Raw genomic sequence first — 25,781 nt, 5'->3', positions numbered from 1 at the left:
TGATCAAAGGGTTATTTCACTTATAACATGGTTTTTACTTCATTTTACATAGAGAGTACTGTATATACATTGTAGTCCACCGTTTTGTGAAAATATAGCCTTAAGTTTTCTTTTTAGTTCCTTATATGCATAAATTAAAAAATAGACATTCTATTATACTGCAATTACACCGTGTGGAGTTTTTGTATCTATTTGCTTTGTAGATTTCCAAGCACCATTCAAGCATGGCATTATCTGCCTTTCTAGTTTTTGGCTGCATGCATGCACTTAATATGTGTTGTTAAAACAAGGATATTAACATGTATACTCAACGCAAACAGTGATTTTCGGGTGACAGAGAAATAACAATATGTATGTGGGCGGCAGAGCTCAGGAACAAGACTTCACAAACATCTTTGAAACAGTACTTAACACTTCGAGTTCTTGAGAAGCAAAAAATTATGAAAAGATTGCCCTCTACAGAGTATTTGTTGTATTACGTATAGACATTTCCACAATATTGTAATACATGTTGCCATTTGCTTCTTTCTCTTAAATTTATGTTATTGATTTATATTTATACCGAATGATAACAATTTATCAAGTTACCTTCTTTTTTTATATGCATATTATTATATATATATTATAACTGAAAACTGGCTAATAAAAGAATACACTTGTAACTACTGCAACCAAAAACAGACAGAAAGTGATAGAAAGATAGATAGCGATGCCATACAGATGAATTGAAAGTGTGTGTTTTATAAGAAAGACAATCACATATTCAAAGCTCTTAGAGCCTTTTAATGCAGCAGTATTTTGCATTATTATTTATAAACCAAGATCAGTAAGAAAACCTAAACAGAGAAGCTCTAATGAAAAGTTTTCTTTTTCTTCTGTGTTTTGGACACATTTGTGGTTTGGGTTCACAAGTCCTGGTAGATACTTACCTAAGTACTGGCATGTGACAATAGCCTAAGGCTGCGTGCACACGATGCGTTTTTCATGCGTTTATGCTGCGGAATTTCCGCAGCGGAAACGCATCAAAAACGCATGGTAATCCGCACCCCATGGTCCCCAATGGCATTCCGCAATGTCAATGCACATGCTGCGGATTTTTCCGCAGCGTTTCTGCAGAGCAAATAAATCCGCAGCATGTTCATTAATTTTGCGGAAGCGCCGCCATTGACTTGCATTGAGACGCATATAATCCGTGTCTGTACATTTGTACAAGCGGATTATATGCGTCTCTATGTGCGGATGGTACCCAGTTCTGGAGGAGAGAAGACTCTCATCCAGACCTGGGTACCATTGTACCTGTAAAAAAAAAGAATAAAATAATAAATAAAGTTTATATTCACCTGTCCGGCGGCCCCTGCAGCGCTTACCTTCCAGGACCTGAGATGACGTCGCGGTCATGTGACCGCAGGCTGTCTCGCGAGATGCCGGCAACCTGGAAGAAGCCAGGACGAACGCGACAGCACACGCGGCGGCATCGGGGGTGAGTATAGCTTTATTTTTTTATTTTTACGGTCACACTATATAAATCCATGCCTTTTGCATGGATTTATATAGTGTGACCTAGTTGTCAAGCATTTTCCAAGTGATGCTATCGCCTGGAAAGTGCTTGTCAGTCCACATGCAGAAACACATGCGTTAACGCATGTGGATACGCATGTGAATCCACATGTATTCCGCATGTATTCTGCAGGAAAAACGCATGCACAATCTGCATGAGTTTTTTCTGCCAGGGAGATGCATCGTGGGTACATAGCCTAAGACTATGTTCATTCTGCTTTTTTTCAGGAGTTTTTGGAGTGGAAAAGCTCCAAAAGCCTCACTAAAAACTATTGGAAATCCCTTCCTATTCAATTCTTTGGGAAATCTACTTTACTGTTCACATGAAGAGTTTTTGTAGTTTTTTTTTCTGGAACAGCTTTTCGAAAATTTGTGGGGGAAAAAAAAAGAAAGTGCAGGTTACTTCTTTGAAGCGGATCCTCTCTAAGCTAGGCACAGTCCAATCAAAAGACTGCAAAAATAACTTTTCAGGAAAAAAAAACAACTCTTCCAAAACACGAGAATTTCCTGAAATTGGCTTGTCGTCGGTGCATTTGGAACTTAATTTATATGAAGATACAAAGTTGATTTTCTCAGTGGTATAAAATCCATGTGCAGTCAGGTAGGTATACAGTCATGGCCGAAAGTGTCGGTACCCTTGAAATTGTTGCAGAAAATGACATATTTCTCCCAGAAAATTATTGCAATTACACATGTTTTGTTATTCACATGTTTATTTCCTTTGTGTGTACTGGAATAACACAAAAGAACAGAGAAAATAGGCAAATTGGACATAATTTCACACAAAACCTCAAAAATTGTTGGCACCTTTCCAAAATTGTGGGTAAACAACTTTGTTTCAAGCCTGTGATGGTTGTTCAAACTCACCTGTGGCAAGTAATAGGTGTGGGCAATATGAAAATCACACCTGAAACCAGATAAAAAGGGGAGACTCAATCTTTGCATTGTGTGTCTGTGTGCGCCACACTAAGCATGGAGAACAGAAAGTGAAAAAGAGAACTGTCTGAGGACTTGAAAACCTAAATTGTTCAACAATATCAACTATCTCAAGGTTACAAGTCCATCTGCAGAGATCTTGATGTTCCTTTGTGCACGGTATGCAACATAATCAAGAAGTTTACAACCCATGGCACAATAGCTAATCTTCCTGGACGTGGACCACAGAGAAAAACTGATGAAAGGTTGCAACGCAGGATAGTCCGAAGGGTGGATAAGCAGCCCCAATCAAGTTCCAAAGAAATTCAAGCTGTCCTGCAGGCTCAGGGTGCATCAGTGTCACTGTGAACCATCCGTCGACATTTGAATGAAATTAAACGCTATGGCAGGAGACCCAGGAGGACCCCACTGCTGACACAGAGACATAAAAAAGCTAGATTGAAGTTTGTCAAAATGTACGTGAATAAGCCAAATTCCTTCTGGGAAAGTGTCTTGTGGACAGATGAGACGAAGATAGAGCTTTTTGGTAAAGCACATAATTTTACGGTTTACTGAAAATGGAATGAGGCCTACAAAGAAAAGAACACAGTACCTAGAATCAAATATGGTGGAGGTTCAAAGATGTTTTGGGGTTGTTTTGCTGCCTCTGGCACTGGGTGCCTTGACTGTGGCAAGGCATCAAGAAATTTTAAGATTACCAAAGAATTTTGGGTCGTTATGTAGTGCTAAAAACAGACAGCATAGCCAGAACAATAGACAGAATTTTTAGAAAATAGCAAAAGGCAATGGTACTCACCAGCCAAGGTTTCAAGAAAAAAATGCACACCAGGACACGGCCGGCCCCCTTTTGTTAGAAGGAGGTAACACAGGTGCAGAATGCTAATGAACAATCGCCCTCACTCACTCTCACTGGAGGGGCGACTACCCAGCATTAAAACTGCACACAGATGAAACTTGCAGTAGCATTCTGCACCTGTGTTACCTCCTTCTAACAAAAGGGGGCCGGCCGTGTCCTGGTGTGCATTTTTTTCTTGAAACCTTGGCTGGCGAGTACCATTGCCTTTCGTTATGTAGTGCCCAGTGACAGAAAGCTAGGTTTGCGTTTTAGGTCATGGGTCTTCCAGAAAGTCAATGACCCAAAAAATACTTCAAGAAGAGATTTTAAAAATTGATGTTGGGAGAAGGCACCCTTCAAATATGAGAGACCTGGAGCAGTTTTCAAAAGAAAAGTCCAAAATTCCAGTTGAGAGGTGTAAGAAGCTTGTTGATGGTTATAGGAAGCAATTGATTGCAGTTATTTATTCCAAAAGGTGTGCAACAAAACATTCATTTCAGGGTGCCAACAATTTTGTCTGACCCATTTTTGGCGTTTTGTGTGAAATTAAGTCTAACTTTTTTTCCTCTGTTTTTTTTGTGTTGTTCCAATACACGCAAAGGAAATAAACGTGTTTGTATAACAAAACATGTGCAATTACAATAATCTTCTGGGAGAAATACTTCATTTTTTGAAACATTTTCATGGGTGCCAACTGACTGTTTGTATATGAGTCCAGTGGGCGGTCCCACTAGTGACTGACAGCTATCTGTGCATGCACAGTCAGACAGGGAAGACTGTCAATCACTAGTAGGACCAGTCACTGGATTCATGCATACGAGCACCAGGGATTTCAATGAATTAAATATAAGGTTTACTGAAACTTATCCCATAAATTGTATATAAATCTGATCAGCTCCTCCAGCTCTATAATATCCTGCCTGTAGATCAGATACAATTTTAAACATAGTAGATTCCCTTTGATAATGCCCCGTCTCATGCTGCACATAACACATCTGCATCTCTGGCTGTTAGGGGCATAAAAGGGGACAAACTTATGGTGTGGCACCCATGCTCCCCTGACCTCAACCCCATTGAGAACCTCTGGAGCATCATCAAAAGGAGTGTCTAAGATGGCGGGAGGCAGTTCACATCTAAGCAACAGCTCTGGGAGGGTATTCTGTCCTCATGCAAAACAACTGAAGCAGAAACCATCCAAAACCTGACAAATTCAATGGACGAGAGAGTTCAGAAGCTCCTTTCGAACAAGGGGTCCTATGTGCAAATGTAACATCACCTAGAATAAAGTTTTGAGGTGAAAACTGTTTGATTTCAGTTTGTAATAACCTGCTAATGCTTATAATTTCAAAAATGACCATTTTTTTGTTCTTTATTCAAATGAAAAGGTTGAAAACTCTGCTGTGCATAATAATTTGGAACATGCATTTTGAGTGCAGTTTGAGTGTTTTATTTTTTTAAAAATATACTGTTATCATAGGCAGTTTGTACAAAAACCTTTCAATTGTACTCTAATAGTTATTTGACTGGAAAATTACAATGACTGCAATTCATATAGGTAATTTGGGAAAATCTGAGAAAATATTATTTGCATAATAATTTGGAACACAGTCTATAGTGGAAGTTGGGAGAAGTTCAATGGAGCACACTTAGCAGCTGATCTATTAATATAAAAAATATGAAAGATTTGCTGTTTTTGGTTCTCTCACTTCCCAAAATATAGACTAAAAAGCGAACAAAAGCTATATGTAGAAAAAAAAAAGGATAACAATAAATTAAAACGTCAGCCATCCATAGAATCTGATTGGCTGTTGTGGGCAGCTACTTCCCTTAGGCCACGGCCCCACTATCAGTATTTGGTCAGTATTCGGTCAGTATTTTGTCTCAGGAGTGGGAGCCAAAACCAGGTGAGGAACAATCAGAGAAAAGGTATAATAGAAACAAGTCACCAATTCTGCATTTATCATCCAATCCTGGTTTTGGCTCCCATTCCTGAGAAAAAATACTGACCGAATACTGATAGTGCGGTCGTGGCCTTAGTTTTGCACTAGATTTAGTAAATGTCCACCATTATTCATTAACAGGGTTGGCCACTTTCTCTTGATAATGCACCTTTCCTCACAAACTGACCAGCACTTCTATCTATAATATGGCCACTTGTGGAGGAGCATGTGACCAGATCATCCAATAGAAACGCAGCTTTCCTATGTGAGGTGTTTAGCAATTGGAGGAGGCTGATAGGCACATCTGGTGACATGCTCCTCCACCGGCAGCCATTTTATTGACAAAGAGCTGGTCAGTGTGTGAGGAAAGGTGCACTGACAAGAGAATGTGGTCAATCCCTTTAATTTAATTTAGCTCATAAATAATTAATATACATATTTCAACATATTAGGAACATTAGTTAAGTATGCTTCTGTGCTTTGTAATTAGGCTATGTGCCCACGATGCAGAAATGAAGCAGAAAATTTCTGCAGCATTTCTGCATCTCCCTGGCAGAAAAAAACGCATGCAGATTGTGCATGCGTTTTTCCTGCAGAATACATGCGGATCCACATGCGGATTCACATGCGTTTCTGCATGCAGATTGACAAGCGCTTTCCAGGCGATAGCATCACTTGGAAAGTGCTTGACAACTAGGTCACACTGTATAAATCCATGCAAACGGCATGGATTTATACAGTGTGAACCGTAAAAATGAAAACAAATAAAGCTATACTCACCCCCGATGTCCCGGCGTGGCTGCAGCGCTGCTTCCTGTCTGGTTCCTGGATGCCGGCATCTCGCGAGACAGAGCGGTGAAGGGCCTGTGGTCACATGACTGTGACGTCACCGCAGGTCCTCAAGCGATGCCGGCATTCAGAGACAAGCCGCCGGACAGGTGAATATAAACTTTATTTGTTATTTTATTCTTTTTTTACAGGTACAATGGTACCCAGGTCTGGAAGAGAGTCTCCTCTCCTCCAGAACTGGGTACCATCCGCACATAGAGACGCATAGAAGCCGCTTGTAAAAATGTACAGTCGCGGTTTCTATGCAAGTCAATGGCGGGAGTTCCGCTGCGCTTCCGCAAAATTAAATGACATGCTGCGGATTTTTGTACGCAGCATAAACGCTGCGGAAAAATCCGCAGCATGTGCATAGAACATGCAGAATCCCCTTGGGGACCATGGGGTGCGGATTACCTAGCGTTTCACAAGCGTTTCCGCTGCGGAAATTCCGCAGCATAAACGCTTGAAAAACGCTACGTGGGCACACAGCCTTACTGGAAACAGGTAATTCTAAGAATTGTAATGCCCTCTGAGAGGAAGTTTCTATAAAAATACACATCCTTAATAAGACACAATGACTTCATTCTTTTGGGGAAATTTTGCAACATTAACAAAATAACACAATTCCGTTTTGGCTATGAAAATTATCAATTAAACTCTGGGAAGTGTTAGGCTATGTTCACATGTTGCGTTTTTGCAGGCAGTAAAAAGGCAACGTAAAAAAAGCAGACTTGATGATTTTTTGCTGCGTTTATTCTGCATTTTATTAACTGCGTTTTTTGTCAGGGTACATTTGTCTCTTGCGCATGATAATAAAGTTTTGTGCATAAAAAAATAACCTGATTCAACTTCCTAAGGTTTTGGCACCCAAAACGCAGCAAAACCTGATATCTGCATTTTTTGCTGCGTTTTTACACTACCCATTGTTTTCTATGGGTAAAAAACGCTGAAAAAATGCTGAAAGAAGAGACATGCTGCATTTTGCAAAAATGCAACTCTTTGACAAAATAGTCGGGAAAAAAACCCAATTTGTGTGCCTGAGATTTTTGAAATCTCAGACTTTGCTGGTACTGTAAAACAAAGCTGAAAATTTGCATAAAAAAGCATGAAAAAAAAAACAAGCGGCAAAACATGTGAACATAGCCTTATAAATCTTTCTAGTGAAAATGAAACTACTACCTTTTGTATTGCAGACAAAAAAAAATACCATGGGATTCCGCATAGAGGAAACCAATCTCATTTCTTGCACAGACTTTAGTGAGGTCATAGTCTTCCCATAAGAGCATTTTATAGCAAAAAAATATATAGCTGAACTCATGAAAAGCAGGAAAAAGTCAATGATGACAGTCAAAGCAAAAAGGAAGTTGTTTGCCTCAAGTGAAATAATTTACATTTATTGTTTTGTTAAAGGCTTTTGACAAGAACCATGAAATGGTTTTAACAAAGTACTGGAGGATTACCAGAAGTATCAAACAGAGTAAAAATCAATGAGTATCACAGATATTTCTTCTGAATGTTATTTCCATGGATCTTTTTAAACTTTATTCCCACTAAAGAACATTGTTTTATGTAATGCTGGCGAAACATTAGATTATTCCTGCTTCTAAAAATAAGAGACCTGAATATAGCACTGAAAATTTGGGCCTCAGTAATGCTACATGAAGCCTTTTTTCTATCCAGTGTTTTTTTCTTCATTTTGATTTATAAATAATAGCATATATTAAAGCAGCACTTCTAAAAACAGAGGGGCTGATTGGCTTCAGACCGAGCAGTAGAATACCACCAAGCTAGGAATCCGGCCATGTAGTAATGTTGCAGATCCATTTGGTCTGCTCCTTTAGACATCCAGGTAAAGAAGGAAACAGAGGAATAATTGAGCAGGTCCTTCTTCATTGCTGCTATACCAGTAATTGAGATGTTACAGTGACACAAGGCCCGAGGAGAAATCTTCCTCATCAAGTCACGGCAATAGCAAGTGAGCAATTCACAGATCAGAAGAAAGTGAGCAGCACTAAAGTCCTGGTATATTTGTCGCATAAGATTATCACCTAAATTTTTCTGTTATTAGGTTATCACTGTATTCTGTGGGCCAGTTTACCATTCAATCCCCCTTTGTGTCAATTAGCCAATATTCCTACTCTGTATCAGCTTAAGCATCATTTCCTCATGTTTGCAACTTCTAAGGAGGTATTTTGTGCTGCATTGTGGTATTTATTTGGCGCTTCTTTGACGGTATTTTGTGTTTGTGGTGCTATTAAAGAGGTTTATTGTGCTTTAATATGGTGCTTGTTTGGCTCTGCCAGTCCTTGTGATTCCTGTGGAACTCTGCAAGAGACAGTAGATGTAGGGATAATTACAAGGCAAAGCATGTATTCTTGTACACATCAAAAGTGAGAGATCACACACCACCGAACAAAGATGACCTGCAAATATCCTGGATACATGTTTGGCCAATTTCTCAACACCATCTTCCTGCGCCACTGGAATCCATGGTCTCAGTATTCCGTTAAAGGGGTTTTCTCACGAACAAAGTTCATTTTAATTAATAGATCTTGTAATAATAATAAGCCCCACAATTGAATATGTTTAAAAAATGTTCCTGTGCTGAGATAATCTTATAAATATGCCCCTACTATGTACTGTGCAATGGCTGTGTCTTACCATGCACTGAACATGGTCTGATCATACCACATCTCCTGGGCAGGGAAGGAAGCAAAAGACTATACAGACATTGCAGCAGGGGATCGCAAATAATTCGTTCTTTCTTTGAGGTAAAACATTTTTTAAAAACAGGCAGGGAAATACTTTACCTCACAAAAGAATCAGCTGTGATCCCATGCTGTAATATCTGTATACTATTTTGCATCCTCCCCTGCCCAGGAGATGTGGTATGATCAGACCATGTCCCTGTATGGTAAGACATAGCCATTACACAGTACATAGCAGGGGCACAATTATGTCATCATGGATTAAAATCCTGCAGGGCACACAAGGTCCTCCTGCTTACTCCAGCACATGTCCAGGCCTGCCAGTTCGCCAAAGATCATCTGGATGATCCAGATGAGGCATGGGAGAAGGTCACGTGGTCAGAGGAGTCCAAAATAGAACATTTTGATATGAACTCCACTCACCGTGTTTGGAGGAAGAAGGATGAGTATAACCCCAAGAACACGATCCCAACAGTGAAGCATGGTGGGGGAAACATAATACTTTGGGGGTGCTTTTCTGCAAAGGGGACAGGATGACTACACCATATTGAAGAGTGGATGGATGGGGTCATGTATCGCGAGATTTTGGCCAACAACCTCCTTCCCTCAGTAAGAACATTAAAGATGGGTTGTGGCTCGGTCATTCAGCATGACAGTGAACTGAAACACACAGCCAGGGCAACTAAGAAGTGGCTCCATAAGAAGCATTTCAGGGTCCTGGAGTAACCTAGCCAGTCTCCAGACCTGAACACAATAGAAAAGGTTTCAGTAACAAATATTAAGTTCTGTTTTTCTATTGTATCAAACACTTATTTCATTGAATAAAATGCAAATTATTACCGTATGTAAAACTCATACAATGTGATTTTCTGGATTTTTTTTTTTTAAGATTCTGCCACTCAAAATTGAAGTGTAATTACGATAAAAATTACAGACCTCTCCATTCTTTGTAGGTGGGAAAACCTGCAAAATCGGAAGTGTAACAAATACTCATTTCCCCCACTGTATAGCTTTGGTTCCATCAGAATAGTGGTATTTAAGCAACTCACAATCTCTTCCATTGACAGAGCAGCTCTTGCCAACCAATGGTTAGCTATGGTCTTTCTGGTTGGATGCAGTATTTTGGCTATAGCAAGTAGTAGTAGGGATGAATTTCCAAAGTCTTCCACATAACCCAACACATACACTTTAGTGCTGTGAGATATTTGAATTTTAAAGACCTCATAAATCAATCTACCCACCTCCTCCCACAGCCCAATCAGGTGAGAGCAGGACCAGAACATATGGACCAAGTCTAAACCATCTTCCCTACAACGTGAGCAACAATCATCTGTCCTGAGGCCCATCCTGTATAGTACTTTTGGAGTTCTATATATCTGTGTATGAGAAATATTTGAGATCTTCTTTGGGCCGTATTTATCAATACTTTCCCTGGTGATTCTAAAATATCATCCCACTCCTCTGAAGTAATTTGTCCCATATCCCTCTCCCATCTACATTTAACTACAGCCATTGTCTCCGTGGATTTTTAGTAACAAGGAATGAAAGATATACGGCCTTTAGTATTTTTGGCATTTACCACAAAGTCCATCTATCGATCAAGGAGATGGATCGATCAGAGATAGACTCTTGACATCTAATTGCATGCTGTAATTATAGATACTTGAAGAAATAAGAGTTACAGAGATTCAAGGTCTGTTTTAAATCCTCAAATGTGCAAAAATGACCCTCCTTATATAATTGATATAAATATCTAAATCCCCTCTTTTTCCATTCCCCAAAACCTTCCAAATGTTGCAGTTCCCTCAAACAAGGGTTCTTCCAGATAGGGGTGTAATTGGAATATTCTCTCATTCACAACTATTTCTTACATGCCACACAGATTTTATGGACAAAAATTAAAGTTGGGAAGCATCCGGGCTTGGACCTAAGCCTGCATGACTCTAGTAGTTCTACTAAATTACCTCCTCCACAAATAAATTTTAGAGCTGGGGAGCCTGCCACCTTTACCCCCATTCTCTGAAATGTTGAAATTGAGAAGCTAGAAATAACCCCAAGTGTGTGGAAAGGCCAACCCCCCCCATATTTTTAGGCAGCTGTAGCTCCTCCAACTTTATCCTAGGTATACCCCATTTCCAAACCAAGTCCATGAAAATGTTATGCATCTTCCTAAACCAATATTCGTGAATCCAGACAGAAGACTTATGCAGTACATAAAGAATGCTAAGCATTCTGCACATTTTGAATAGATTTATCCTTCTAAGGCTGAGAGCGGTAATTTCCTCCATGCTTCAACTTTATTTCTGGACCTAGTTACCAATGGATTCAAGTTTAAGGGAATGTAATATTTTGTCTCTCTTGTAATATTTATGCCGAGATATTTAAATTTTGAGATTACTGGAACCATGACAGAACTACATAGTCCTGAGATGTCTTTATCGTTCAAGGTAAGTAGCGCAGACTTTGACCAATTTATGGCCAATCCTCAAGAGGCCACAAATCCCAAATCTATTAAAATTGGAAGCAAAATGTTTATATTATTAACAAATGGTAAACGATCATCTGCATATAGAGTAATCTTTTCTTCCTGATTCCCAAATTTAAGACCTTTTATTCCAGTATATTGTCTAATAATACAGCTTAAAGGTTCAACTGCTATAGCAAAAAGTAAGGGTGGCATTGGACAACCCTGTCTTGTTACCCTGTGAAGCTCAAGGTTTCCAGAAACATCTCCATTTGCTCTTACTTTAGTAGTTGGTGCTTTATACATCAGCATAATCCATTTTATAAAGTTAGGGCCAAACCCCATTTTCTTTAGCACAGCTTAAATAAAACCCAATTCTATACTATCAAATGCTTTGGTGGCATCTAAGGATAAGACACCCTTCCGATTAGGATCCACTTATGCTGCTTGCAAATTCAAAAAAAGCCTAAGTAAGTTTATAGCAGTTGACTTAGAAGACATAAAGCCAGCCTGATCAGGATGAATTACTGATTCAACAACCGCACTCAGTCAGGAAGCAAGAATTTTAGGTAATATCTTAACATCTGTTGTCAGCAAGGAGATGGGCCTGTAAGAGTCAGGTAATTCTCTATCTTTTCCATCCTTGGGCAGAACAACTATTAGCACCTCATATAATGACTTTGGTAACACCCCTGATAAAAGTGCATTATTAATATTTTCCAGGTATCTTGTTAATATTTCTTCCTCAAAATGTTTATAGATTTCTATTGGAAGACTTTCCGAACCAGGAGCCTTATTATTTAGCCATTTTCCCAACAGCCTGTAAAACTTCTTCCAAGGAAATTGGCTGATCTAAAAAATCTTTATTTATATCCTCCAGATAAGGGAGAATTATCCCCTAGAGGTAATCCGTCAGATAATCTTGCGAGTAATTGACCTTAGACATGTATACATTAGAATAGGAGCTATGCAAGACCTTTAGTATATCCGGGGTCCTGAAGGCCATGCTACCCTCTACATCCTTCAATTGATATGGGCAAGCATTTTCTTTTTGGGCCTGGGCCATCTTTGCAATAACTGACCTGTGGTTTCTCTCGCCTCATAGAATTGCTGTTTTAAAAAAATACTTTATTATCAGCCTGTTCTATTTGGAATGACCAAAACTGCTTTTGCGATTCCTTCCACTGTTATAGATTTCAGGGCTATTGTTTTGAATAAACAGCTATTTAGAATCCAGGAATCTGTTTTCCAGGTCTAACTCCTTCTTTGTGAGTTATCCTTAACAGACTTTATTTTTCTAATTAACACACCCCTCAAGAAGGCCTTCATTGCATCGCCATACCTCATTTATATGTGCCGAGCCCAAATTAGTGGAAAAGAATTCCGATAGTTGACACAGACATTGTTACAGTCAAAAAATTTAAGCCAAAATGGATTAAGTTTTCACCCCTGAGAGAACCTAGTGAGAAATGTTATTTGACAAAAAAAAAACTTTTAACACTTCCATTTTTTTAAAGAATTCTTACTTTGCAGCATATTTTCACAACTATCTATAACTTATGCTCAGTACTGTACATTTATGGGCTAAGCAGAAAAACAAGAGCTCAACAGCGTAAAATGCCCCCCAAAATGTGCATGATTGCTACAAGTAAAACTTGGATGAAGGATATATTTATATTCCAAGAAAAGTAAATACATTATAAAAAGCTAAACCTGTGAAAGCTTTACTATTTTTAAGGTCCTAAGACAGAACTTTACTGAAATGCCATCCAGTGGATTCAATCTTTTTTCATCAACTCAATTAAAGATACAATATGTATGGAAGATGTGAAGAGCAGTAGAAATAAAATCAATAAAGTTTGTAATTACATTTTAATTAGCTTGACATTAGGTACTCTATCTATGTTTTGAGATTTTAAGGAGTGAAAGTTAAAAATAAAAACTTCTTTGCTTTCATGACACGTTATGTCTATACTACACAAGAATATTGATCTCTAATTAATTTTTGTATTATGCCACACCAGTTTACCTAAAAGTATTATCTAGTGTTAATAGATAACGAATTCTATTTCATGTATACGGTATGTTTTGCTTTTATACTTGCCAAAAACCTTCTAGTGCAATGTTTCCATGACAGTTCCTGGTGTTTGGCCACACTTTCACCTCTCCACTAGCAAGTTATGAGCTTGTTTCCATGAAGGCTTATGAACACTTCAAAAGATTCCTATCACAAATAAATGTCTTATCTTAATCTTCTCAGTTTGGTCCTTTCAAGTGTGTTAATGTTGCTAAGAGAGTAGATTAACTTCTAAACTAATTTGGGTTTATTTAAGAAGAAATCATACATGAATTAGAATAAATTAAGTATTGCAAAAAGAATTTCTCAAAGGTGAAGCCTGTAAATGAAAAAGTACAGTCAGACGTGCTGCTTTGGGGGCATTTGTGGCAAATTTCAAAACTGGATAGGTTTTAATTTTTGTCTGTATGTTTTGTAAATCAACTTATTTACCCTTACTAGGCTCTATTCACTCTCATCTAATAGATTCTGTTTTTACAGCATACATGGCCAATACGTTATGACCTAACAATTCAGGGCTGTGGAATCGGTAAGCCAAAACTCCGACTCCTCAATTTCCATAACACCAACTCCAACTCCCTCATACATGGCTCATGTTTAAGTGATAAATGTACTCTAGCACAGATTCATCTCAGCTAAAAGTCTAGACCCTTAGATCAGGAATAGGACAGACCTTTATAGGACATTTCATAACTTTCCCAAATTCTTATTAAAAAATATTCCCATAAACTGCATTGAACTACTGTACCCAATTTATTATATATTTTAGGAGCCGGAGTCGGTCCATTTTATACCGACTGAGACTCCACCAAAATAGACACCGACTCTATGACTCCGACTCCACAGCCCTGCCTAACATGATCTATTTATTCACCCCATCACTAACTTATGTGTATTTATCAGATAAACAGTATTATTCTGGAATGACACTATGAATAAAAATTAAAGTTACAAGGGAAATCATTTGACATTGGAAAAGTTTTGTGATTTTGCAGTTGCTGTTGGTAAAATACTAATTTTGGTGGCAGGGACTTTTCCCGAATCTCCCATGAACAAATCTGCTGTATATTTATTCAGTGTACGGAGTATAACATCACAGTTCTGTATAATATTCAGTGCCTACTGTCAAATACTTTAGCTTAGCTCCTATTGAAAAGAATGGGAGCGGATCTATAATACCCGACAGCAGCGACTAGACAGTGTCGACACTGTGGGGTTCCCTTCCACACATTGTTTATATCAAGCAGCCATGAGTGGTCATGACAAATGTTTTATTGGGATGCTGGGTGTCAGACCCCACCAATTTTATAATGATAAGTGATCCTATGGATAAGTTTTATAAATGTGAAGAATGAGAAGTGCACCAGAATTTGGCATTATTAGTAGAGATGAGCAAACAAGAGCTTAAAACTGAGCTTAAAACCGACCGATCTTTTTCCAGTCAAGATGGGGTGCAGAGTGTACTTAAATGAGAAAAAAAATGAACTTTTTAGAATTTACCAAATGGCTGCAATGAAACGAAGAGTGAAAAATTTAAAGGGGTCTGAATACTTTCCGTACCCACTGTATAACATCGCTCTGCAATGTATGGTCACGTAAAATTGCGTCACTAAGAACATAAACTACCCAAGACTTAACCATTACAAATCCTGTTTATGGAGTATAAGTATAAAACTTTGCTTGAAAAGATTGCATCTGTATATAAGTAAAAGTAAGCAAATCCTCACATGTACTTAACACAAAAAGAAGCATAAAGCTATGTATGTGTATATATATGTGTGTGTATGTATATATATATATTATGTGTGTTTCTGTGTCTATCTGTTGAAGCCATAAAGAACTGTTTAAATGATGAAACAGTTCTGCAATAATTCAGTATACATTTTCAATAAAATAATGAATTTGATAGTAAAAAAAATGCCTCTAATCTAATGTCATTCAACGCCACTTGAAAAGTACATTTTGCTTTTCTGAAGCCAACAATCCACTTTTCTTATAAATTACTAACAATTGAAGGTGAACAAGTGTGAGAATAAATCACAAAGATAACAAGTGAGGCAGATAGTAAACATAACAGGGTGCCATATGTAAAGCCAAAAATTAGGGGTCAGTTTAGTCTAAGCATCTACTTAATACTTTGCTTTGTTGTGCCACATTTTCCCTAACCTCATTCATTATATAACTTGTAATATATAGTATATAATATGAACGTTCTATTTAATGCCCTACATGATCAGGGCCTGAGATCTGACTTGATTTATCACGTTAATGGAAAAACAAAGAATGTTTTTAGGAAGTGTATTATGGCAATCTGGACTGTTGTCAAGTGCCAGCTTTTTCCTTTTGACCATCTTATCAACAATATTAAAAAGTCCATGTGTCAAAGCTATTTTTGTAACTTTTTTCATCAGCTGGCTGTCTAAAGAAGCAATGGGTGTGAAAGGAAGAGCACGGAAATGTAATACAATGACTCTACGAACATATAAGCTTATGAAAGGTCAGTATCCTAGCTTTGAAATTGCCAACAACACGCTCTGGGCACAGTGCTGAATGACAAACATGCCCCCCTGGGTGGATTTCAAGATAACATAACCCAAACAAAGTGATCTTTTGCCATCCAGGAGCAAAGGAAATGCCTCCTTAGTAAGAAAGGGCTAACAGCTTCCTGGATTTTTCTCTGAGCTTCTTCAAGAATGAAACACATCCTTACTGTAGTATGAGGCCACCCTGATCATTAAAGAGTTCACATTGCACAGATAAACAAGAATGGGGGAGGCAAGAACGTACTGTAAATATGAAAGCCAGTAGACATAAATAACACAAGGGGCAAATGCAGGTGCCAGCTAAGAAGGAAATAAACATTTTAGGGTGTATGCTCGCTAAGTATAGACCCGATAGGCTTAAAATAGCCTTGAACTGCATTACATCAATTAAGTTCCTTCAAAGAAAGAAGGCATCAAAGAAATGACTTTGTTGTGTTTGTGATTTTCATCATTAATTTTTACATATTTAACATAAAAAGAAAACTCTCTAAATCGAACGGATCATTAAAATGCTACAACTGCATCTTCCACACACGTCTATCTTAGCAAATTTTTGCAATATTCTCTTCAAAGGGGATTTTCAACAAAATTTAAAAATTCCTGGATGTTAAAAAGAAGCCACCGCAAAGCTCATGAGTAACTGTTTTATGGTGACGGACATCTTTGGCAGCAGCTCTAAATTTTAACTCAATGATATGATTTTATGAGTATGTGTACACGTTGAGTATTTGAAGCAGAAACCAGAGTGTTGGCAGAAAAAATACTGCACAAAATCTGCATGTTTTTGATGCATTTTTATGTGTCCTTTTTATTTACATGCCTCTTTCCTCATTCATTGGAATAAGTGAAAAATGCTGCAAACACACTAAAATAATTGACATGCTGCAGGTTTAGAAAAATGTTTTGAATCTGCAAAGAAAAAATAAGCAGGAAGTATATGAGATTTCAGAAATCTCATTTAGGTTTATTTGCAGAGTTGCCTCTCTTAAAAAATCAGAAATCAGTATGGTAAATCGGATCCTGTGGCAGAATGGGGAGCCCACAACCATTTGTCCCATATTTTGTGGGAGTTTTCAGGGTGATGCCAGTGATGGTATAGCCATTGGTTATAGGGTAACATAGGATTAATGAGCAAAATGCGTGCAATTATGGTTGGGTATTAAGACGCCAGCCACTTCCTTACCACCTCCTTCTTTCTATAATATAGAGATTCTGTCAGGAAGGTATGCATGTATCTTGACTCACATACTTACAATTTAATTCAATATATAGCAAACATTTTTTCGGGCAGAGAGGGATTGGGCCTCCCATTATGTCATTTAAGAATCTAATCACCTGCTCCCAAACACCCAGTACACTGTGTTCCAAATTATTATGCAAAAAGTGTTTAGGAGTGATGAGGTAAGAATTTTTTTGTTTGTCAGTTAAACTCATTGATGGTGATGTGTGTCAGGGCTCTTTATATCACTGTAAGCAATTGCAGACACCTGTGCTAATTAGTTTGGCAGGTGTGTCCAATGAAAGGCAAGACTACTTAAGAAGGCTGTCCCACATTATTAAGCAGCCTACATTTTCTGCCAAAATGGGAAAGAAAAAGGATGTGTCGGCTGCTGAGAAGCAACAAATTGTGGAGAGTTTAGGTCAAGGCATGACTACAATCAACATTGCCAAGACACTTCATCGTGATCATCGCACAATCAAGAAGTATGTAGCTGATTCACAGTACACACGTGTGCGTGCTGATAAGGGAAAATTGAGGACTCTTTCCTCCAGGCAATTACGTCAGGTTAAAACAGCAGCGGCAAAAAAGCCTTGTCATAGCAGCAGACAAGTTTTTGAAGCTGCTGGTGCCTCCAACGTCCCCGGAACAACAAGATGCAGGGTCCTTCAGAGGTTTGCAGCTGTGCGTAAGCCATCCTGTCGACCTCCTCTATCCACTGCACAAAAGCAGAAACGGCTCCAGTGGGCCAAACAATACATGAAGACTGACTTCAAAACTGTTTTGTTCACCGATGAGTGCCGTGCAACGCTCGATGGTCCAGATGGATGGAGTGGAGGATGGCTGGTTGATGGACACCCCATGCAAACATGGCTACGGCGCCAACAAGGAGGAGGTGGAGTAATGTTTTGGGCTGGAATCATGGGGAGAGAGATTGTCGGCCCCTTTAGGATCCCTGAAGGGGTAAAGATGAACTCCATAATGTATATTGAGTTTCTCAAACAGCACTTCCTGCCATGGTTCAAGAAGAAGAACCGTGCATTCCGCAGCAAGATCATTTTCATGCATGATAATGCACCGTCTCATGCTGCACATAACACATCTGCATCTCTGGCTACTATGGGCATAAAAGGGGACAAACTTATGGTGTGGCCCCCATGCTCCCCTGGCCTCAACCCCATTGAGAACCTCTGGAGCATCATCAAAAGGAGTGTCTATAATGGCGGGAGGCAGTTCACATCTAAGCAACAGCTCTGGGATGGTATTCTGTCCTCATGCAAAACAATTGAAGCAGAAACCATCCAAAACCTGACAAATTCAATGGACGAGAGAGTTCAGAAGCTCCTTTCGAACAAGGGGTCCTATGTGCAAACGTAACATCACCTAGAATAAAGTTTTGAGTTGAAAACTGTTTGATTTCAGTTTGTAATAACCTGCTAATGCTTATAATTTAAAAAATGACCATTTTTTTGTTCTTTATTCAAATGAAAAGGTTGAAAACTCTGCTGTGCATAATAATTTGGAACATGCATTTTGAGTGCAGTTTGAGTGTTTTATTTTTTTAAAAATATACTGTTATCATAGGCAGTTTGTACAAAAACCTTTCAATTGTACTCTAATAGTTATTTGACTGGAAAATTACAATGACTGCAATTCATATAGGTAATTTGGGAAAATCTGAGAAAATATTATTTGCATAATAATTTGGAACACAGTGTATAAGCTTTACTTTAAGCATTCCTATAACCCACTTTGCCATCATGGCGGTATATAAAATGAAACATGGGGTCTTCTGTTTGATTTAGAAAATATTACAACCGACGTATGGTATATTCTAGGTGCAACATAAAGGTATCTATAATATAATCGGCCAAGCGTCCCTCTGTCTGAAGCCTCTATAGCCTGCGCATGCGCGACGCGCAGTCTGGCTCCAGGCAGAAGAACGCTTGGAGCCAGTACAGGTAAGAGGAGTGTATGGCGCCGGAGATCACGGTATGCGTAGACATTGAACGAACACCGCGATCTCCGGCACCATACTTACATAGTTACCTGACTGGGAGGAGCGTTGCCGCGGCGCCTCTCTTCTGGCCGGCGATCGGGGGCGGAGTGAAGGCGTCGGAATCGGCGCATGCGCATAGCGCTATCCAGCGCCATTTTACTGAAGGCACATTAACAGTGTGTCTTCAGCAAATTGGCGCTGGACAGAGCGGTGCTCCAGCGCCGCACTACTTCCCCGTCCTCCGGCAGAAGAGGACACAGCAGCGCTGGAGCACAGGGAAGAAAGGTGAGCATAAGTATTTATTTTTTTTGTATGTGTGCAGAGGATACCATGCATACCAGGATTAGGGGGATGAGGGGTACCATTTATACCAGGATTGGGGGATGAGGGGTACCATGCATACCAGGATTGGGGGATGAGGGGTACCATGCATACCAGGATTGGGGGATGAGGGGTACCATGCATACCAGGATTGGGGGATGAGGGGTACCATGCATGCCAGGATTGGTGGGTGAGGGGACCATGCATACCAGGATTGGGGGATGAGGGGACCATGCATACCAGGATTGGGGGATGAGGGGACCACGTATACCAGGATTGGGGGATGAGGGGTACCATACATACCAGGATTGGGGGATGAGGGGGGCCATGCATACCAGGAATGGAGGTGAGGGGACCACACATACCAGGATGGGGGATGAGGGGTGCCATGCATAGCTGGAATGGGGGATGAGGGGTGCCATGCATACCAGGATTGGGGGTGAGGGGACCACGCATACCAGGATTGGGGGATGAGTGGTACCACGCATACCAGGATTTGGGGATGAAGGGTACCATGCATACCAGGATTGGGGGATGAGGGGTACCATTCATACCAGGATTGGGGGATGAGGGGTACCATGCATACCACGATTGGAGGGTGAGGGGGCCACACATACAGTACAGACCAAAAATTTGGAAATACCTTCTCATTTAAAGATTTTTCTGTATTTTCATGACTATGAAAATTGTACATTCACACTGAAGGCATCAAAACTATGAATTAACACATGTGGAATTATATACTTAACAAAAAAGTGAGAAACAACTGAAAATATGTCTTATATTCTAGGTTCTTCAAAGTAGCCACCTTTTGCTTTGATGACTGCTTTGCACACTCTTGGCATTCTCTTGATGAGCTTCAAGAGGTAGTCACCAGAAATGGTTTTCATTTCACAGGTGTGCCCTGTCAGGTTTAAGAAGTGGGATTTCTTGCCTTATAAATGGGGTTGGGACCATCAGTTGTGTTGTGCAGAAGTCTGGTGGATACACAGCTGATAGTCCTACTGAATAGACTGTTAGAATTTGTATTATGGCAAGAAAAAAGCAGCTAAGTAAAGAAAAACGAGTGGCCATCATTACTTTAAGAAATGAAGGCCAGTCAGTGCGAAAAATTGGGAAAACTTTGAAAGTGTCCCCAAGTGCAGTTGCAAAAACCATCAAGCGCTACAAAGAAACTGGCTCACATGAGGACCGCCCCAGGAAAGGAAGACCAAGAGTCACCTCTGCTTCTGAGGATAAGTTTATCCGAGTCACCAGCCTCAGAAATCAAAGGTTAACAGCAGCTCAGATTAGAGACCAGGTCAATGCCACACAGAGTTCTAGCAGCAGACACATCTCTTCAACAACTGTTAAGAGGAGACTTTGTGCAGCAGGCCTTCATGGTAAAATAGCTGCTAGGAAACCACTGCTAAGGACAGGCAACAAGTAGAAGAGACTTGTTTGGGCTAAAGAACACAAGGAATGGACATTAGACCAGTGGAAATCTGTGCTTTGGTCTGATGAGTCCAAATTTGAGATCTTTGGTTCCAACCACCGTGCCTTTGTGCGACGCAGAAAAGGTGAACGGATGGACTCTACATGCCTGGTTCCCACCGTGAAGCATGGAGGAGGAGGTGTGATGGTGTGGGGGTGCATACCAGGATAGGGATCTGGGGGGGCCATGCATACCAGGATTTGGATAAGGGGCCATGCATACCAGGATAGGGATGAGGGGTACCATGCATACCAGGATGAGGGATGAGGGAGACATGCATACCAGGATGAGGGGAGCCATTCATGCCAGGATTGGGAATGATGGGTGCCATGCATGCGAGGATTGGGGATGAGCGGTGCCATGCATACCAGGATTGGGGGTGAGGGGTGCCATGCATACAGGATTGGGGGTGAGGGGTGCCATGCATACCAGGATTGGAGGTGAGGGGTGCCACGCATACCAGGATTGGAGGTGAGGGGTGCCATGCATACCAGGATAGGGATGAGGCGTGCCATGCATACCAGGATAGGGATGAGGGGTGCCATGCATACCAGGATTAGTGGTGAGAGGTGCCATGCATCCCAGGATTGGGGGTGAAGGGTGCCATGCATACCAGGATTGGAGGTGAGGGGTGCCATGCATATCAGGATAGGTATGAGGTGTGCCATGCATACCAGGATAGGGATGAGGGGTGCCATGCATACCAGGATTGGGGGTGAGGGGTGCCATGTGTACCAGGATTGAGGGTGAGGGGTGCCATGCGTACCAGGATTGAGGGGTGCCATGTGTACCAGGATTGAGGGTGAGGGGTGCCAAGAATACCAGGATTGGGGGTGAGGGGTGCCATGCATACCAGGATAGGGATGAGGGCAGCACATAACAGGATGGGGGAACAGGATTGGGGAGCATAAACACCAGGATGGGGGCAGCACAAATACTAGGATGGGAGACCATATACCAATAAAAATGATCGCTACCCGGGCGTAGAACAGGCTCAATAGCTAGCTACATTATAAAAGAGACCTATCATTTATGATTATTATTTGTGATGATCTCTCTTTCAGGAATAGAAGCACATACATTTCTGACTGCAATGTTGATACGTGAGTGCTATGTAAAAAAGATATGTAAAGAACTGGCTAAAGTACCATATATTTCATGCAGATATCCAATCCATTACCATTATAGAGTGAAACATCAATAGTAATGGTATATTAGTGATAGAAAAAAAGCCTTCAAATTCATCTATTTATTTTCAGGAGTTGGGTATATGGTTAAGTGGAAATATGGATAGAATGAAGATGAAGTGGTGATGTTCTCCAGGATACTAAACAATTCCAAGTTAAATGTTCACCTCCATGTCTTGTTGTGAAAATTATTATTATTATTTATTTACAGTATATAGCTCAATTGATTCCATGTGTGGATTTAAATGGAATAGTGATTTTAAAAGGGAAAGGAAACAGTCATTTTATGAAAACTACAGAAAGCAGCTTAGTAAAGTGACATACTGCTTGAATCAGCGTCTCAGTCTCTACATTATGCTGTTTTCAGATCGGGAGGCAAAAATCTGGTGACTGATTCTTCTTAAATTGTGATAGAGGTTCTGTATATGAACTGAAAGATTCAACAGTGTGTTACCAATAAATGTAACACTTCAAAACAAAGGGTTTTCTGGGAACAAATTATTTTTCCTTTATAATATTGCATATAAATTATGTTTATTTGCAATAAATATCACTTATTTATATGATTTCACTTCCTGTTCCCTGATCTTAAATCTGGTGGATACATGTAAGCTATGTGCATGTGATTGACATGTTGCCCATACTGACTATATTATGCAAAAGGTCAAGTGCCAATACTGTGAACGACATGGGCACACAAGACGAAAATCCAAAAGTAGCACAAAGAAATAACCTTGGAAACCAAGACATAAGAGCCACAGAGGCAATGTGGCCAAAAGATCCCCAACCCGCTATTTCATGAAGGTTTTGACAACGTGCAAAGTGTGCTTCCTTTCCATTCTATTGCAGCAGGAGCAAACAAAACAATAAAAGACTGGCCTAAAAATCATGTTTTGCAAAAAGATTAGAAAAATGGGTCTTGAAACAGTGGTGGGCCATTCTTCCGAGGATAAGAAAGCTTTGCAGTGAGAACCAGCTCTATCAGATGGCAATGCACGGACTGGCCGCAAATCTCCCAACACGATCGTGACAGCTTAATATATTTTTATAAGGCTGTCACGTTCAGATTAGGAGAGCCAAGGCCCGTCCATGCTTTGCGGCCTGATCTCTGACCAATTTGCACGGACGTCTGAATGAGCCTTTGCAGTGTGGCCTAGTGGGCAAATACTTTTTGTTTTTGGTAAATATTAGCTACTTTTATACACCTATGGCAACTGTGTGCCATATTCCAGCCACAGACTGACATTTATGCAGTACCTGCCTATACGGAATAACCCAGGAAACTAAATGTTACTGTCCAGAGAAAAAAAAAGTAATGACACATAAAAGCCAAAGACACTTTTCAGCATCCACCAGGCTTATGGGGTCTATGGGTCAGGTGTATACATGGGGAGCTTTTCCTTATGTAACAGACACCTTCCACAGAATGTGAATAGACCTTTATTCTCACAAATGATGACTGCTGTGTGACATTTTTAATAAGTGTATTATAAGCAGGGCTAACATTAAGTGACATTTTTCAAATAACAATTTCAGGCAAAAATACACTGAAACCGATACTACAAAGTTAGCCAATGATTTACACCTATTTCAGAAAGGCACCTCTGGCATATGTCATGTGGCCAGTGTTTCAGTGTGCAGCAGGCAAAATGGATATTTGGTCTTGAGTTACAGTATTCAAAACGATTTATTACACAGAAAAGCAAACTGCTTTTTCTCTGGATTAATCAATGGGAAATAGTCACAGGTCGTTTGCTACATATTTAATGCAAAATCTACTTAAAACTTCAAATATATTTAGGAATCCTGGAACAGTAATAATCTCCTGTAACATCCTCTGACAAAAAACAGACGCAAAGGGATGAAAGGTGTACCCCGGTACTTCCGTCCTGAACGCTCTGTGATGTCAGACACAGCACAATGACCACATCTGTTGCACTAATTATTTACAGACTATGTCTGTCCCAGCCGCTCTGCGTCCCGCATTAAATTTCATATTTGTAATACGAACTATTGACAAAATGCTAAATAAATCACAAAGTAAACATACCTTTTCTCTGCGTCCTGTCTGCTTTAATGGAGCATCATTTTGCTCCATAGAGCCAGGTACCAGGTAAATATAATGTCTATGTTAGGATGCCTTCACACACAGCATTTTCTCTTTGTTTGGGTTTTTTGTGTGGAGTTTTATCAGAACTCCATTGTTTTTCTACTTAACTGGTTATTTTTTTTCACATACAGCTCATGTAATTATATGAGAAAGCCTGGAATCATATGACTTGTACTGAAGAAAAAACAAGCAAAAAAAAAGCTGAAAAAAGTGTGTACTAAAACATTGGGGGCCAATTTATTTAAGCTAAAGTTTAAAGAGTTCATATTAGACAGTCATAAAGTGCACCAAATTTTTCAAAGTTGCATGTGCCATTTGATAATTTTGGTGCATCTTTAGATGGCTTAGTGTAAATGTACACCTTCTATCAATTGGTTTATTTTGGTCCACTACGTTACAACAAATGGTGGTGCAATTAAGGTGCACAAGTTCGCAAATTATGCTAGACTCTTTTCTACATTAACTTACCAATAAGTCATACCACCTTGTCAAGAATGACAGAAACGTGTTTAAGGCTATGTGCCCACGATGCAGAAATGCTCAGAATTTTTTCCTGAGCGTTTCTGCATCTCCCTGGCAGAAAAAAACGCATGCGGATTGTACATGCGGATTGTACATGCGTTTTCCTGCCAGGGACATGCGGATGTGAAGCGTTCTTCACTTGCATTTCTGCATGCGGGTTGACAAGCGCTTTTTCAAGCGATTTTAGCATCACTTGGAAAGTGCTTGTCAACTTGGTCACACTATATAAATCCATGCAAACAGCATGGATTTATATAGTGTGACCTGAGAGAGTGGTAAAAAATAAAAAAATAAATATATACTTACCCTCTGATGGCCCGCGCTGTCTTGCTTCACCGTCCCGGCTGCCGGCAGCGGTACACTGAAGGACCTGCCGACGTCAGCGTTGCGTGACCCGTCACATGACTATGATGTCAGCGCAGGTCCTTCAGTACATCGCGAACTGTCGGCATGCAAGGAGGAGCGCACCGGGCGCTGCCAGAAGGTAAGTATATATTTATTTTTTATTTTATTCTTTTTTTTCACAGGTTCTATGGTACCCGGGTCTGGATGAGAGTCTCCTCTTCTCTAGACCTGGGTACCATCCGCACATTGAAACGCATGGAATGCGCATCTACATATACAGTGATGCGTAATCCATACGATCTAATGCAAGTCAATGGCGGCAAAAATGCAGCACTTCCGCAAAATAATTGGTAGTGCTGCGTTTTTTTCCGCAATGATAATCCGCAGCGGAAATTTCCGCAGCATGTGCACAGCACATGGGGATTATCATTGGGGAACATCGCAGGCCTTCTACCATGCGTTTTTTAAGCGTTTCTGCAGCGTTTTTGCCGCTGTGGAAACGCTTAAAAAACGCATAGTGGGCACACAGCTTAAAACACATAATAAAGGTGGTACAAAACATGAAACAGATTTTTGCAACAAATTAAGCCTGTTTTCTTACTAATATAGTATAGGAAATCAGCATGCAAATCTCATGCTTGTGGTTACATGACCGACCTGTTCCAGGCACCACAGAATCCTGTCAGCGCAAACTGTGAAGACTCACAAGTCTGTAG

General features: G+C 40.0%; 1 protein-coding gene across 7 annotated transcripts in view; it reads right to left on the bottom strand.

Annotated features, from left to right (window-relative positions):
- Positions 1–25,781, bottom strand: part of BCAS3 (BCAS3 microtubule associated cell migration factor) — a 1,370,469-nt gene that overhangs the window by 848,484 nt on the left and 496,204 nt on the right. The gene's annotated exons all lie outside the window — the stretch shown is intronic.

The sequence above is a fragment of the Phyllobates terribilis genome, unplaced genomic scaffold, assembly GCF_046119375.1.
Source record: "Phyllobates terribilis strain yellow unplaced genomic scaffold, ASM4611937v1 Scaffold_2__4_contigs__length_985480577, whole genome shotgun sequence".
Taxonomy (NCBI): domain Eukaryota; kingdom Metazoa; phylum Chordata; class Amphibia; order Anura; family Dendrobatidae; genus Phyllobates; species Phyllobates terribilis.
Note: the sequence above shows the minus strand (reverse complement) of the source record. Positions and strands in the feature narration are given on the sequence as shown.